This window comes from Adiantum capillus-veneris, chromosome 27, assembly GCF_014529385.1.
Source record: "Adiantum capillus-veneris isolate H3 chromosome 27, ASM1452938v2, whole genome shotgun sequence".
Lineage (NCBI taxonomy): Eukaryota > Viridiplantae > Streptophyta > Polypodiopsida > Polypodiales > Pteridaceae > Adiantum > Adiantum capillus-veneris.
The window spans coordinates 72,196,091-72,211,107 of record NC_140957.1 but is presented as its reverse complement, the minus strand read 5'-3'; positions in this window follow the sequence as shown (position 1 = coordinate 72,211,107).

Below are 15,017 nucleotides of genomic sequence, written 5' to 3'. Positions count from 1 at the left end.
CAAGGGGAATGAGTGGAAATAGGGTCAATTTTAGGTTAATAAGAAGATATATTGATTCTTAGAGAGAAATTGTGGAAGAAAATTACAACTTAGAACACAAATAACATCTAAAACCAAATTGAGACAAGATATCGACACTTAATTGATGCTACAGACTAGTAGATACTTCCAATTTTCTGTATCTACAACCCCTATTACAAATAGACCGCATATGCCATCATCGTTATTCCTTTTGAATAAAAAAATCCCATCCCATTGGAAGCAATCTATAATTGCCAAGCACAAAACCCACCTTGTACAACTCCCTCACTCCTCAATTTTGAGGATTTCCAAAAAAATGGACTATCATAATGCCCCTTTTCCCTTCATCATAACCTTATCTTGCCCTTTTGTTCTTCAATAATAGCCTTTGAGCTCTCTTTCCTTACCAAGGTTGAGAAAGAGATATCCCTTATTGAGATTCTGAGAGAGAGAGAGAGAGAGAGAGAGAGTTTTACCCTTATGCACTTTTGTGGCCCAAAATCATTATCCTTACTTTGTTTTCTCACACCGTTCTTCCCCAATCAAGAGTTAGTTGAAACCTTTCTTTATCTTTTCCAAGTCATTGTTATCCCTTGAGTACTGGTTGAGAGAGAGATATGGCTATTATCCTTTGAGCATAGCGATAGAGGAATACGGAGAGATACCAAGCTCAATGCTATCCCTTGGTATTATTAAGCTCCAAGAGGAAGCTATGGAACCTTTTGAGAGAGAGATATCTTAGGCTTGATGGATATGGAAGCTTAAGGAGAGAGAGCGTAGGAGATATGGCTATGAGCCTCTAAGTCCATAGGATCTCTCATTAGAATATAGAGCAACCTTTGTCCCTAGGGCCAAAGGGTAGAGTAAGCTCTTAATGATAGCAAGACGAGAGAGAGAGAGAGAGAGAGAGAGGGAGAGAGAGAGAGAGAGATATTTGAAGTGACAGAGCATGGGAGAGCTATGTAGGATTTGGCTTGAGAGAGAAGTAAGGTGGTTTTTACATCCAATTGATAATTTGAGAGAGAATCCCCAAAAGATGATCTTATCACCTTTTTATAACCCCCCGCCCCCCCCCCCCCCCCCCCCCCCCCCCCCCTCGTTTCATGCTAGCTTACACTTTCTTAATTTAGTCAAAAAATTATTCCCTCCCCCTCATACCAAATCTCCTGATGATGCGGAAGCCCAAAGAGAAACCTCCATCAAATCTCCAACCTGTGGTGTCAAACAAGGGTGCCATGATGCAATGGTTACTTTTTAATTCTTTTTCAACGCCATTCAAGCCATGCATATCTTCTTACAATATTCTCTCTCCCTCACCTGTATGCAGCTCCCTGCCATGCACCCATCAAAATACTGACTGTAGGCCTGGAAAGGTGTTGTATAGCCTTAGGCAAGCCACCTAGTCAATTTTGGTCCAAATTGGAGTTGATTAGACTGAACAGAACAACAGCAGGCTGTCAGAACAGATTTCTGATCCATTGACCAGCTTATAGGTGTCCAAATCAAAAAGTAAAAAACAGCTGTGGACTCAGAACATCAAGGGGAATCCATAGTGCAAAAATCCAGGGAAAATAGAGCAGGAGACATCCTATGCGTAGGATGTCTACTAGGGCTTGATGAAGACAAATTTGACTAAGCTCATGTAGTGAGGTTTCATTTGGCTTAAGGGTTCCAAAACTTCTTTCAAAAGAGAATTTGGACCTTGTTTGACCTTTTGATGGAGCAAAGACTGAATTCATACTTTTCACGTAAATTGACCGACATCCAAGGGAAGTACAGTTCTAGGTTAGCATACCTAATCCAGAACATCAGCACTGTATAAAATACAGTAGTGGTTGAGGTTAACTCTCCAGTTATACCAATCATTACTAAGATAACCTCTAACGGTTAAATGCTTAGATTTGATGGCCGAAATTAAACGCTTGTGTACAGGTATATTCAGCAGCAAAGCAAGAAGTTGTGCGAAGACTGATCCTTTGCCAGGTGAGTGATTGGATTTGTGATAAGTTGCATTGATAAGTTTGATGAATTTAAGATCAGGAAGATACATTTTTAGAGACCAAAAGGTGGTAGGTGACCAAGGTAGCTTAGTGTCCACCGAGGAGATTGTAACTCAAGCAAGGCTAGATCCACTAGCATCGATTATTGAGGAGGGTAGTGATACTGGCACTTCATCAGACAAATCCTTCTTCATGATGGTAGTCAACAACCAGGAGGGTTCACCTATGACGGACCAATGCCAGGAGCAAGCACCTCCCTAAATCCGTTGAATGATTCCAACTTCACTGTGATCTTCTTAGAAGGAACAAACTCGAGGGGAGCCCTAGTTTATTTTGACTATCGAGGACGCAAGTGTATTTGTATTGAAGAAAGGTCGGCTCAGAGACTGGAGATAATTCGAGTCTATGATGATGGAGATAGATTTCGAGACAAAAAAAGGGAACCATTATCTGATAGTTAGTAACCCTGAAGATTACAACAGATATGGAGATAGCGTGGCGAAGGGGAAAATGGTTTCATAAACTCAAAAACCGCCTCCAAACATTGATCAACCTGGAGTGATTTTTATGTATAATAAGAAAACAACCAGGGTCTCAACTTATAATAAGAATGTGGGAATTTACAAGGATGAGAGCGAGGGAATAGTCTCTTACTTTTGTTGCAAAGAACCATACCCAAACGAGTTAAGCAAAGATAAGGTTCTTTACTTATTCTCTTATGAAATTGCTATGGGGAAGGATATCGTTTTTGTTGATAGGTACATGCGAGAATACCAACGTATTCTCCCAGAGGAGGTAGAAAGGGCAACAGTTCCAGGAGCATCAACATATGCCCCTGATGAAGTGCCAAGAGCCACCTACACCCCTAGCAAGTCGAAAAATCCCTTTTTAGAAGAGTATGACGCGACCTCACATTCTACCCGAACGCAGGCATTCAACAACCAAAACCAACTAGCAACTCAGCCATCATTGCAGGCATGGATTCGACAGACTGCAACATTAGAGCAAGACCAAAATTGAGATGGTTATCAAGCTACACGAGGGCTAAGGGATTTACAGGAACCACCACTCTATTCAAGGTATCAAGGAGAGAGTAATCCAAAAACTCAAGGGTCCACAAAGCCTGGAAGACCACCCATAGAACGAGTTCAAAGAGATGAACCATCTCTTGCAAGAAGTGTTAGAAATTACGGCTTAGGAGCACCATTAGGAGAGGAACCAGCCTACTACAGAAGACCAGAGGAGATATATAGATTGGGATGATGAGATCCAATGATGAGATTTGTAGACCATCGTAGAATTAGACCTTCTCAAGTGAAAAAATGGGTAAACAAGAAATACACGGGAAACAGAGATCCGAGAGATCATGTAGCAGCCTTTTTGTGTGTAATTAGAGCGGAAGAGGTGTTAGACTTCCCTACCCAATTTGCAGGGTTTGGACTAACCCTAGAGGATGACGCTGCTACTTGGTTTGACTCTGTGGAGCGTAGAGACTTTGAGTCTATGGAGGAGGTGTTTGACGAATTTATCGAGGAATTCTCACAAAGGGGAATAGCTCATAATACAGTCTCACAAATCCATAGATTCAAACAGAAAGAAGGGGAATCTGTGCGGAAGGCAGCCCTATGACTAAAAAGATATGTTAAGTTCTGCCCTGTGGAAGAACTGCCAATTCAGTCCAGACTTATGCTTATATTTATCCAAGGACTAAGGAATGCAGATCTCCAGAAGGACTTACATATGAAGAGGAGCACGACGTTGAATGAGTTAACTAAGGAGGCTCTTTACCTTGTGGACAATTGTGCAGTCTACAAAGAGGGTGAGTTCAAGGATCTTGACGACGATTCATCTTCACAACAAAGTGGAAGCAAGTCTTCTAGGACAGCACCGAAAGGAGAAGTAGTTGTAAACCAAGAGTAGCTTGTAGAGAAAGTGCTAAAAAAGATTAACTTGTACACCAAATCCTAGGCTAAACAGCCCAAGGGGTGTGCTATTATAACAAGGCATATGTGAGAGAGAGACCTTATGCTCCCCAAGCTCAAGTAGCATCTCCTCAAGTTCCATCGATTCCTAGGTATCAAGCAGGCAACCTACCAGGACCTGTAGGTGTAGAAAGACCACAACCAGTGTTGGGGCAACAACCACCCATACTAGGATTACAACCAGTCAGCATAAGATACACACCAACAGTAACCGAATCAGAAGAGAAGGCTTTGGTTCCTATGCATGCATATTATGAAGATCCCAATGGATATGCTGCAAATCCTGTTTATTATCCACCGGAAGAACCCTCAACACGAGAACCATGGAGCATGATAGGAGGTGTAGGACCACCAACCGCTGCACAGGCAGCAAGAGAAGGAAGATATAGCTTGGATGAACGAACATTGTTGTTCATAGCCAACGGAGGCATGGGCGGGCAGAGACATGCATACCAACAAAGAGGAGCTCAAGGAGCACCTCAACAACCTAAAGGACCCTGCTACAAGTGTGGTGGAGACCATTGGCTAAGAGACTGTACTCATGATGAAATCATTAGAGTTAACGCATATTGCATCGAGTGTGGAGTTACTCATTTGATTCCGGATTTCCCTAAGAACCCGAGCAAAGGAGCAAAAACCACCTTGAACATGCTGGAAGCAGTGCCTTCCAGTGGAGGGTCAGAAAACGAGACAATCATACCTATTTAGGCAGTGACACGAGCCCAAGCTCAAAGAATGACGAACGAACCCATAATTGAAGAGCCAAAAACCGATGCCCCAAGTTCAGAAACGAAAAATCGGATAAGCACTTGGAAAGCTAGAAAGGCGCGCATGAAAGCCAGTAAAGAACAAGAGCAAACGGCTCTATCCGAGGAGTTAAAACACAAAAAGGATAGATTAGAGAGGTTAGAGGATCTAGCTAGCCTAAGCTCACACCCTGCGGCAACCATAACACCCAAGGAAATAGCAGAACCCAAAAGTGTAGGATCAGGAGGATCAGTACTGGCAGAAAAGTTAAATGAGCAGCTAGATGCACTTCTAAAGGCTTACGAAGCCAGAATAAAAAAGAACCAAACCCAAGAGCAAAGATGGATGACTTATCCATATGCTTAAATAGAAAAACAGAGGTTGGAAATGTGTAGAAAGATGATCGAAACAGCTCAATCTTTGATAGAAAACGCACTTGGTAAACGTGCAAATTGGCATGAAGTACCAGCTCCAACCCCTATCAAAACAACTTTAGACGAACAAATAGAAACGAAGGAAAGACTCACGAATGCCTATGAGTCTAGGGGAGAGCCTATCATATTGCCAAATACGACAGATGAAGCAAGTGACGGATTCCAGCCTAAAACATTGGTAGAAATGGGTAAGGATTGTAACGGTCTAGATGATCGGTGGAAGCAAATCCGTGAGGCCAACGAAGCTAACAGGGTGAGTTACCACATGAATAGCACGAGAAAAGAGAAAAATGAGATCTTACCTCCTATTGAAGAATTTGAGGCAAGATCGCAAATGAACTTTGATATGCATTCACAAGGGAGAGACCAGGGATCAATTAGTGCGGAGCACAGCCAACCAGACTCGCTGAAAACTCTACCCTCTTACCTAGGAGAGTATGAAGCCAAGTCGGAGGTGAGATAAATCCCATCTCAAAGACTTTCTTCTAGCAGAGATGGATTCATCAGGGTTGTTGAGTTATTGTCCACCCCTGTGGCATGCACAATCACATTACGACCAAACATGTGGACCACAGTAGGCAAATGCCTAGAAAAATTTGGAGTGAAAGATCCCACCTCAAAGCTTCAGGAAGGGATCAAAGAATTGGACAGGCCTCAACTAAACACTAGGCCAATACCATTAAACAGGTTGGAGAGTATTGTGTGGGAAAAGATGGAAACACCACGCTACCAGTAGAATTCCAAGGAGTAGTTTCCAAATCTATTCTTGACACTGTAGCAGGAGTTGCTATCGCCACCAAGGAAATCTGGAAAAATGGAAAAAACCAGCTTTGAGAGCTACTAGAATGAAATTTCAACTGGCAGATGGATTCATGGTGAAGCCTCTAGGACTCTTAGAAAAAGTGATTGTCACCTCATGCAGAATCGAGTATGAGCATACATTTGCAATAGTCGATTTCGACAAAAAGAACAATTACGAAATCATCTTGGGAAGACCATTCATGAGACAATTGAAGATGGTCCAGGATTGGGGTTACGACCACATATACCTCAGACATGGCGGGACAACAACCAAAATAAACCTAAAAGACCATAGTTACAAGGATGTGAACCAAACACCAGTGGAAGAGTTTGATTCAGCTACATTGGCAAGATCGGAACTCCCAGCATGGTTAGGGCAACAAAAAGAGCTATGGATGTGCGGAGCTTCACATTGTGGGAGCTTAAAAAGAGAGGAATGCATCTTAGAGAGAGAGATTGAGGACAAGGATTATATTCCGGAACCTTTTCCTGAAGATGCCTTGGAACCTCTGGAATGGGAACACATACTAGCAACATTGGATGTCTGTACCATTACAGATAGTCCAACAACAAAATTTTGTGATAAGGATGGCTATGATGTGCTACCCTATTACATGGTAAGCATTATACCAGGAGGAGATGAGATGGTAGAACCACCAGAACAAGAAGAGTTTTATTACTCCTCTGAGCATCTGGAGGTAAATAACGATGCAAATAATGAGTGTTCAGACAACTCAAGTGAGCGTGGGGAGACAATAGAGAATATCAAGTTTAATGATTCTGCTAATCATCACCCTAGACGCCAAGAACTCTATAGGAGAAAACGAGCAGGAAACAAAGCGAGAGAGAACCTGATGCCCAGGATAAAAGATAAAACTCACTATCTAATGCTTGTAAAAGCAGAGGATTGTGTAAAAGATCAAATATCAGGAAGATTCTCAAAAGTTCGAAGGGAAGAAACGTGAGAGGAAATAAGACAAGTACGGAAAGCTAAAATAGAAACAAAATCTCAAAAATAAAAAACAGAAACAACAAAAGACCCAGAGTGGACCAAATTGGAGCGTAAACAGAAATACCAAGAACTAAAACGGTCTTTACGAGATGAATGGACTACTGAGGAAGATAGTGATGGTAAAGGGGAGTTCGAAAAAGGAAACATGAATGTACCATCACACTATCGGAAATTTACCATCCAGGATAGAAAAATCATAATGACACCACTAGTCAGGGAAAGAACCAACCAGGAATCTTACGATGGGCCGGAAAATGCAAAAAAGATAGACCTCGTTGAACCAGGTGAAAAGCCTCAGCCGGTCTATATAGCAACCGATTTACAGCCTGAAGAAGAAGAACGGCTAACACAACTTCTCAAGAAGTATAAAGGAGGGGTCCCAAGCTCCGAGCAAACTTTTTCGAGCGATAATAAAATCGAGCGAGTTAATGAGAGACACTTTATCGAAACACACATAGCCAAGAGTTCTTGCAAGTCACTCATTTATATAAATCACTGATTTCTTCACTTGAGAGACTAAATAAATTGGCCCTATACCTTCCTAAAGATGGTGGTCAAATATAAGAATGGATATGCTAAGCAGGAGTTAGGTGCTAGCAAGCCCCTTACTAGAGAGGTAAGGCAAGATTGTTGTTGTGTGTGTAACACTGTTAGGCCTTTCTAGTCGTGGGCTACTATTGGTGAAATACCATGTGAGAATCAAAATTTATAATCACAAATTTTTATTGACAATAGATGCAATTGTTTAGTCTAAATCTCTCTCTCTCTCTCTCTCTCTCTCTCTCTCTCTCACACACACACACACACACACACACATTGTATAGTAAAAAAAATTCCCTTGAAGGATCATAACTGACGCAGACTCTTTGAGGGAATTAATTTTTTATAACACATGGAAGAGCTTTGAAAAAGAAAAGTGTACTCTTTTTTGCATTTTAGTACAAAGAGAGAGAGATAGTTAAAAGAAACTCTATTCGCTCTACTCGCTCCACTCACTCTTGCTACACAAAATCTCACCAGATTCCTTCTAGCACTGGCCTCTCTCAGAGCTACATCAAAGCTCCCATACATGCACCGCGATTTGAGTTGAAGATGTCCCACTTAGACTCTAAGTTATTACCATGAGCCAGCTCACCGCAACGGGCTTTGTGTTGACTATATGATAAATTGTATTAAAAAAGAAAAAACTCATCGTGGTTTCAGCCATTTCATTTCCATTGGGTGGAATCTCCACCAGATTCCATCTCTATTTCCCATGATGGAGCACAAATCCTTAATGAATAACTTAAATACTGAATTCAAACCCTCCTCCATTGAGAGAATGGCTCTATCCTCTAACCAAATCACCAATCGCTTCAATCTCTCCACAATATACAAGCAAATATATGTTAAAAAAAATTGCCCTCTCCTCTTGCCTGTCTCGCATCCACATCTCGCGACCCTCCCGTGTCACCTGGTGCCTCCGCTTGCCTTATGACATCTAGAAAGGGTAGCAAAGCAAGTGCATGCACTTAATGTGCTTCCCCCTCATGCCTTGTGTAGCCACCTATACTTATCACTCTCTCCCCTCCTCGCCTCGCCCACCATCTGGCATCTCCCACTTTCTTATACATTCACAAGATTGGTATCTCCTGAGATTCGCAGCAATGAAAACATTGTGTGACCCCACTTACTTTATATTCACTATACAAGAAAGGGAAGAGAGTTTTTTAAAAACTCTAAAAGAAATCCTCATTGAAGTCCTAAAGGACTTAGAAAGGAGAGTGTTAAAAAAAAACAAAAAGCTTCCCTCAAGGATCTGCGCCGGCTCAGATCCTTGAGAGAAGCTTTTGTTTTTTAAAAACTCTCTTGTTGTAGTCCTTTTAGAGAGGCTTTCTTTTTAAAAAAAACTATGTCTTGTCATTGAGGAAAAAAAAACTATGTTTTCTCATTGAGTACACAACAAAAAACTCAACCTCTCTATGGTCGTCCCCCTTTCTCTTTCCTCTTTACCCATACCCACCTCCCTTCACTCCTATTTGTAGCTCTTGCAAGGCAAGACACCATGCAACTCTAGTTGATAGTGCACCATCATCATTACTAGAGTCGAACTGCCATCTTGGAGGTGGCTTCGATCCTCTTGAGCTTTTTAACTTTTCAAGGATGTCATCACTGGTGCTCGTAATGAACATTAATGCGAACCAAAGTTGCATCGTGCTAGCTTTGACGATCATCAACGAGCAACCATGCACACTTTGAGCTCCGACAGCTTTCCTCACTGACCATTTCACACGACCCTCAAGCCCCCCTTGTCTTGCCCACTTCACCATCACCTCCTTTTCATGTGAGTTATCTATGTGCAAGCCAAAACACACACACACACGTGTGATCTAAGCTTTGGTAAATCCCTCTCGCATGCAGCAAACACAAATATGTGTGAGTCCAAAAATCTGCCAAGATTCTTCAAAATCAAATACTTCAATTTCTCTCCCACGGCTACACTAAACACAACAAAAAGAACTTGCCTTTTACTTTTACCTCTACTTCCTTTCCCTGCCTACACGTGCCCAGTCTCTCCTTCTTCCTTTCAAAGCTATGGAAGCATCTCCCAAGATTTTGGTTCAAACAAATGAATGCAAAATTGGCACCACCTATTTTGTATAGTGAAGTAGGTGTGCCAAACGAGCTCATGAAGGATATCTTAATCGATACCATTTGGAAAAAAAAGTAAAAGCAAAGGGACTAATTGAAACCAAAAAGTTACTAGACTTCTGTAAATTTCTCATTTTTCTTAAAGGCTAGTTGAAAATCTAGCCGCGAGAATTTATAATTTCAATCGGTTAAAATACATTGGACCCTTGTTAGAGTCTCACTTGTTTATTTTTAATTTCTATACACATCCAGAGTTTTAGAAAAAGGGTCCATTCACTTTCGTATTTTAGAATGGTTTCTACGTCCCTTGTCACACTACGGCACCTATCCCACTCTCCTTTTGCAATTGGCCAATAACACTGTTGTCACACTGGATTTGAAAACAAAAGCTTTGCATTTTTTGCGGTGAATGGGATTAGCCAAGGTGGTTAAACCTACAGCTTAGACGCGGTCTGTCACGGTTCGACGCATCTGAAATGAACTCCCACGTGCACTTTTTGTAGTTGGCTATTGTTGGAGAACTTGGTCAAGGATGCTCATCTCAAGGAATGTTACCCTTTTGTGAATTTTAAAATATAATATTGCTCAAAAATTAGGCATCTGACACATGGTGCTTCTCAAACCCTCATTCTCCCTTTTCTCAACGCCCTCATTATCTGTCTCTCTTAATTACAAGAGCTTGATACTATACAAATTATAAAGATTCTCTCTCCCTCATTTTTTTGCCTAACTAATAACCCTCACCCACACGTACGCCTTATCTAGCCTATGCTTCACTGCACCCTGGGGTTTGCCCTACTCCTCTATTAGCTTCCACCTTAGCCTACATTCATGAGCGCATGTACAATATGAGAGAGAGAGAGAGAGAGAGAGAGAGAGAGAGAGACGATCTTGTGTGCTATGGTCAAAGAGAGAATAGAGCACATATGTAGCAAGGGAGAAAGAGTGAGGGGATGCAAGAGGAGAGACAAAGAGTATGTGGCATGTCTGTGCCCTAAAACTCTAAGAGCTCATGAGTCGTGTTTCTTGAATAAGGGCGTGCATACAAGAATTGGCACACATAGATCATTTCTCTATCAGGCTTTGAAGGTGGTTCTCCATATGTTATGGGAAAAAGAGAGAGAGAGAGAGAGAGAGAGAGAGAGAGAGAGAGAGAGAGAGAGAGAGAGAGAGAGAATATAGAACAAAATTATAGGCATGGTTCCTAGGCCCCTTTTCTTTGTCCTTGATGTTTGACGATGGGGTTGGAATCGCACCATATAGGACAACATGGGCCCATGTTTTCCTTGATGTTTGAGGATGGGATTCAAATTGCACCACATAGGACAACAGGGGCCATGCTGTAAAAATATTCGTTCGGATTTTTGTTTGCTCGTAAAATGTCGGTCGGTGTATGGTAAGACTCAGTATAAAGATGTGTTTGAATGGTCCTACAAAGACCTCAAAGGAGTTGATCCATCAATATGCCAACATACAATTCCTTTGAAATCAGATGCCAAACCTAGCAAACAACTTCCTTATACATATAATGACACATTTGCTAAACGAATCAAAGAGGATATTGACAAGCTGATGGATGTTGAATTCATCTATGAAATCGAACATACAGATTGGGTGTCACCCATTGTGGTAGTTCCCAAGAAGAACGGAAAACTGTGAGTGCGTGTAAACCTCAAAAAGGTAAATGCAGCCACCATAAGGGACAATTATCCCTTGCCGATCACAAAACATGTACTTAAGAGGGTGGCCGGGAAACAGGTTATTCCTTTCTAGATGGGTTTTCAGGATACAACCAACTGGCAGTTGCAATAGAGGATCGACACAAAACAGCGTTTGCCACAGAATGGGGAATATATACATATCGGGTTATGCCTTTTGGCTTAACTAATGTCCCAGCTACCTTTCAAAGGTCAATGACGCATGCGTTCAAAGAATACCTGAGAATATGCTTAGAAATATACATGGACTATCTTTGTGTACACTCTCTTCTATGAGAGGAACATATTGACCATTTGCAAAAGGTATTTGAAAAATGCAGAACATATCGAATCTGTCTTAACCCAGAAAAGTGTATTTTCATGCTTAGGCAGGGCCGCATCCTAGGACACATTGTCTCAAGAAATGGCATAACCACAGACCTAGACAAAATCAAGGTCATAGTAGACCTACCCAGGCCTACTAATGCGAAACAAGTGCAATCCTTCATGGGACACTGTGGATATTATCGAAGATTCATATATATGTATGCATTCATCGCACAACCTCTGTATCGTTTGTTAGTAAATTTTGATTGGACTGAGGAGTGTGAAACTTCATTCCAAAATCTGAAGGAAAACCTTGTATCAGCACCTGTACTTAAAGCACCAGATTGGAAAAAGATATTCCATGTTCACATTGATGCATCTGCATATGCAATTGGGAGTATTTTGGCTCAACCTGGAGACGGAACAATGGATTTTCCAGTTTGTTATGCAAGCCGACAGTTAAATAGTGCGAAAAAGAACTACACAACCACCGAAAGAGAGGGGTTAGGAATGATTTATGCTGTAAAGAAATTTCGGCATTATTTGCTCGCAAACAAATTTGTGTTCTTCACAGATCATCAAGCTCTTTTGTATCTGGTTAATAAACCATGCAATACTGGGAGGATTGTACGCTGGTTTATTATATTGCTAGAGTTTGATTTCACAGTGGTAGTCAAAAAGGGTAAAACTCATCTACGGACGGATCATCTTTCAAGGTTACACAACGGGGAAGCTCCTGAAGGAGTAGATGATGATATACCAGATGCTTATCTTTTCAATATTGAAATTATACCCAAATGGTCTCAGGAAATTGTTAGCATTCTTTCCTTTGGAGGTAGGTTTGAAAACACGGAAGACAGATCCAAACAACAAATAATTCGACAAACCAAAAACTTCCAGTTGATTGCAGAACGGCTGTATCATCTAGGATCACACCAAATTCTAAGACTATGTATAAATCCGGAGGAATTCGAGTGTTATCTTGAAGAAGCGCATATCCAAGAATGTGCATTTCATTGTTCAACAGTGAAAACACACCAGACACTGAAATAGTTAGGGGTTTATTGGCACACTATGTACGCGGACACACATGCTTATGTTAACAATTGTATTATATGTAGTGCCAACCGACCAGTGGATCACGCGACATTGTTTCAGGTAAACATTGCACCTGCATGGAGTCAATATATCATTGATTTCTTAACCACAAGGAAGTTTCCTGAAAACATAACATTGAAGCACGAAAAAGGGCTATAGAAGTGGAGGCTCGTGACTTTCAGTTCATTGGGAACCAACTCTATAAGCGTGGAAAGGACAATCAACTTAGAATCTGTGCAAGTGAAAGTGAATACCTACTGATTCTAGAATACACACATGGCGGAATAAGTGGAGGCCATTTTTCAGGCGATAAGATGGCAAAAATTGTCTTGACCGCAGGAATATGGTGGCCTACATTGCATATGGATGCTGAAGAGTTTGTAAAGCGTTGTGACGCATGTCAGCGCACGAAGGTGCCAATAAAGAGAGATGAGATGCCACTACGGCCAATGATGGGAGCAAGGGCATTTGCAAAATGGGGCATTGATTTTGTGCGACCTATTTCACCCCTTGCATATCGCACCCATACCCAATATATAATTGTGGCTACGGACTATCTCACAAAATGGGCGGAAGCCAAGGCAACACAAAAAGTAGATGCACGAACCACTGTACAATTTTTGTATGAGAATGTTTTTGTATGATACGGTTTACCAATAGAAATTGTCAGTGATCGAGGAACACATTTTATTAATGAAGTCATTGAATATCTGCTAGAGGAATTCATGGTCATACATAGAAAATCTGCTCCATATCATCCACAGGCAAATGGACAAGCTGAGGTCACAAATAAAACACTATGCACGGTTCTCACTAAAATTTTATCAAAATCCAGGACAGACTGGGATCAGCAGCTACACTCAACACTATGGGCATACAGGGTAGCTTACAAAACATCGATAAGAAAGACACCGTACAAGATGGTGTTTGGTCTAAATGCTATATTGCCCATAGAGTTTTAATCCCAACTCTACGAGTAGAGAAATGCTTAGAATGGACAGGGCATGAGCTCTCTTCAAGAATAGATGATCTTGAAAAGCTAGATGAACTTCGTTTGAGAGTTGTGGCTTCGATCTATGCTAAAAAGAGAAGACAAAAAGAGTTTTTTGACAAGCATGTACTGCGCACGAAAGAGTTCAAAACTGGTGATTATGTACTTGTTTATACCTTGAAGCAACATGCCAAGAAACTTAAAAAGCGAGGGATGGGACCCTTTGTGATTAGTGACCTATCACAAAGTGGAGCTGTCAAGCCTGCTACATTAGCAGGTTAAGAAATTCCAAATTGGATTAGTGGATGTTGATTGAAGAAATATCATTTACCACTAACACATGATATGCTTCAATAAATCTATCAAGAAAAACAAAGAATGAAGGAGAAACAGAGGGTACGAGAAGAAGCCCAAGAAGAAGAAAAAGAACGCATTGCAAAAAGACGACTTCTACGACAACAACAACAATATGGATCACCTTTGCGAATAAATGCTATTCGACTAACAAATTTTGATGAAGACACAGTGGAGCCAATAATTGCAGTCAAAGTGGGTAGCAACCAAGTTGAATCGACGGCATTGCTTGATTCTGGAGCTCAAGCAAATTTGATCTCTTACAGATTATACAAACAGCTCAAGCCCACAAGTCAACTTCATCCTACTCCACAAGTGCTGGAAAGTAGTACATCACATTCATGTTGCATGTACAAGTACATCAATATATTTACCAACACAAGTTTTATGTGGTCGAGGATGAAAGCACACAACACCCCATGTTGTTGGGACAACCTTGGCAAAAAGAGTACAATGTGCAGATAGATTGGAATGCGAATGTAGTCAAGATTCAACATGCACAAGAACAACAGGTGGTAGCCTTTTCCCAGCAACCCCGGAATAATCAGCTTCCAGCAATGCAATCACTGGATAAAGAGCCTAAAGGAAGGGTGCCACTAAAGAACAACATGATACCTAAGGCTAACAACCACGTAATTGCCAACATTGTTCACTACAAGTATAAACAGTCACCGATTGCAGTGAAGAGATCAGAGTTAGTAACACGAGAAAAATAAGTATGGGTGCGGAAGGATCGAACTGACATGGTGAGGGCGAGCTTTTTGAAATGGGGCCTCTAAACCCAAACCAATGGGCCTACCCTCACAAAATGTTCGTAAAGAGGTACGCACACTACTTGGGGAACCACCTTCTTTTGGGAGTGAAGAAGGAAACCAATCAAAATAACACTTGCACTCACCCACTCAAGCAACACACTTTGAAA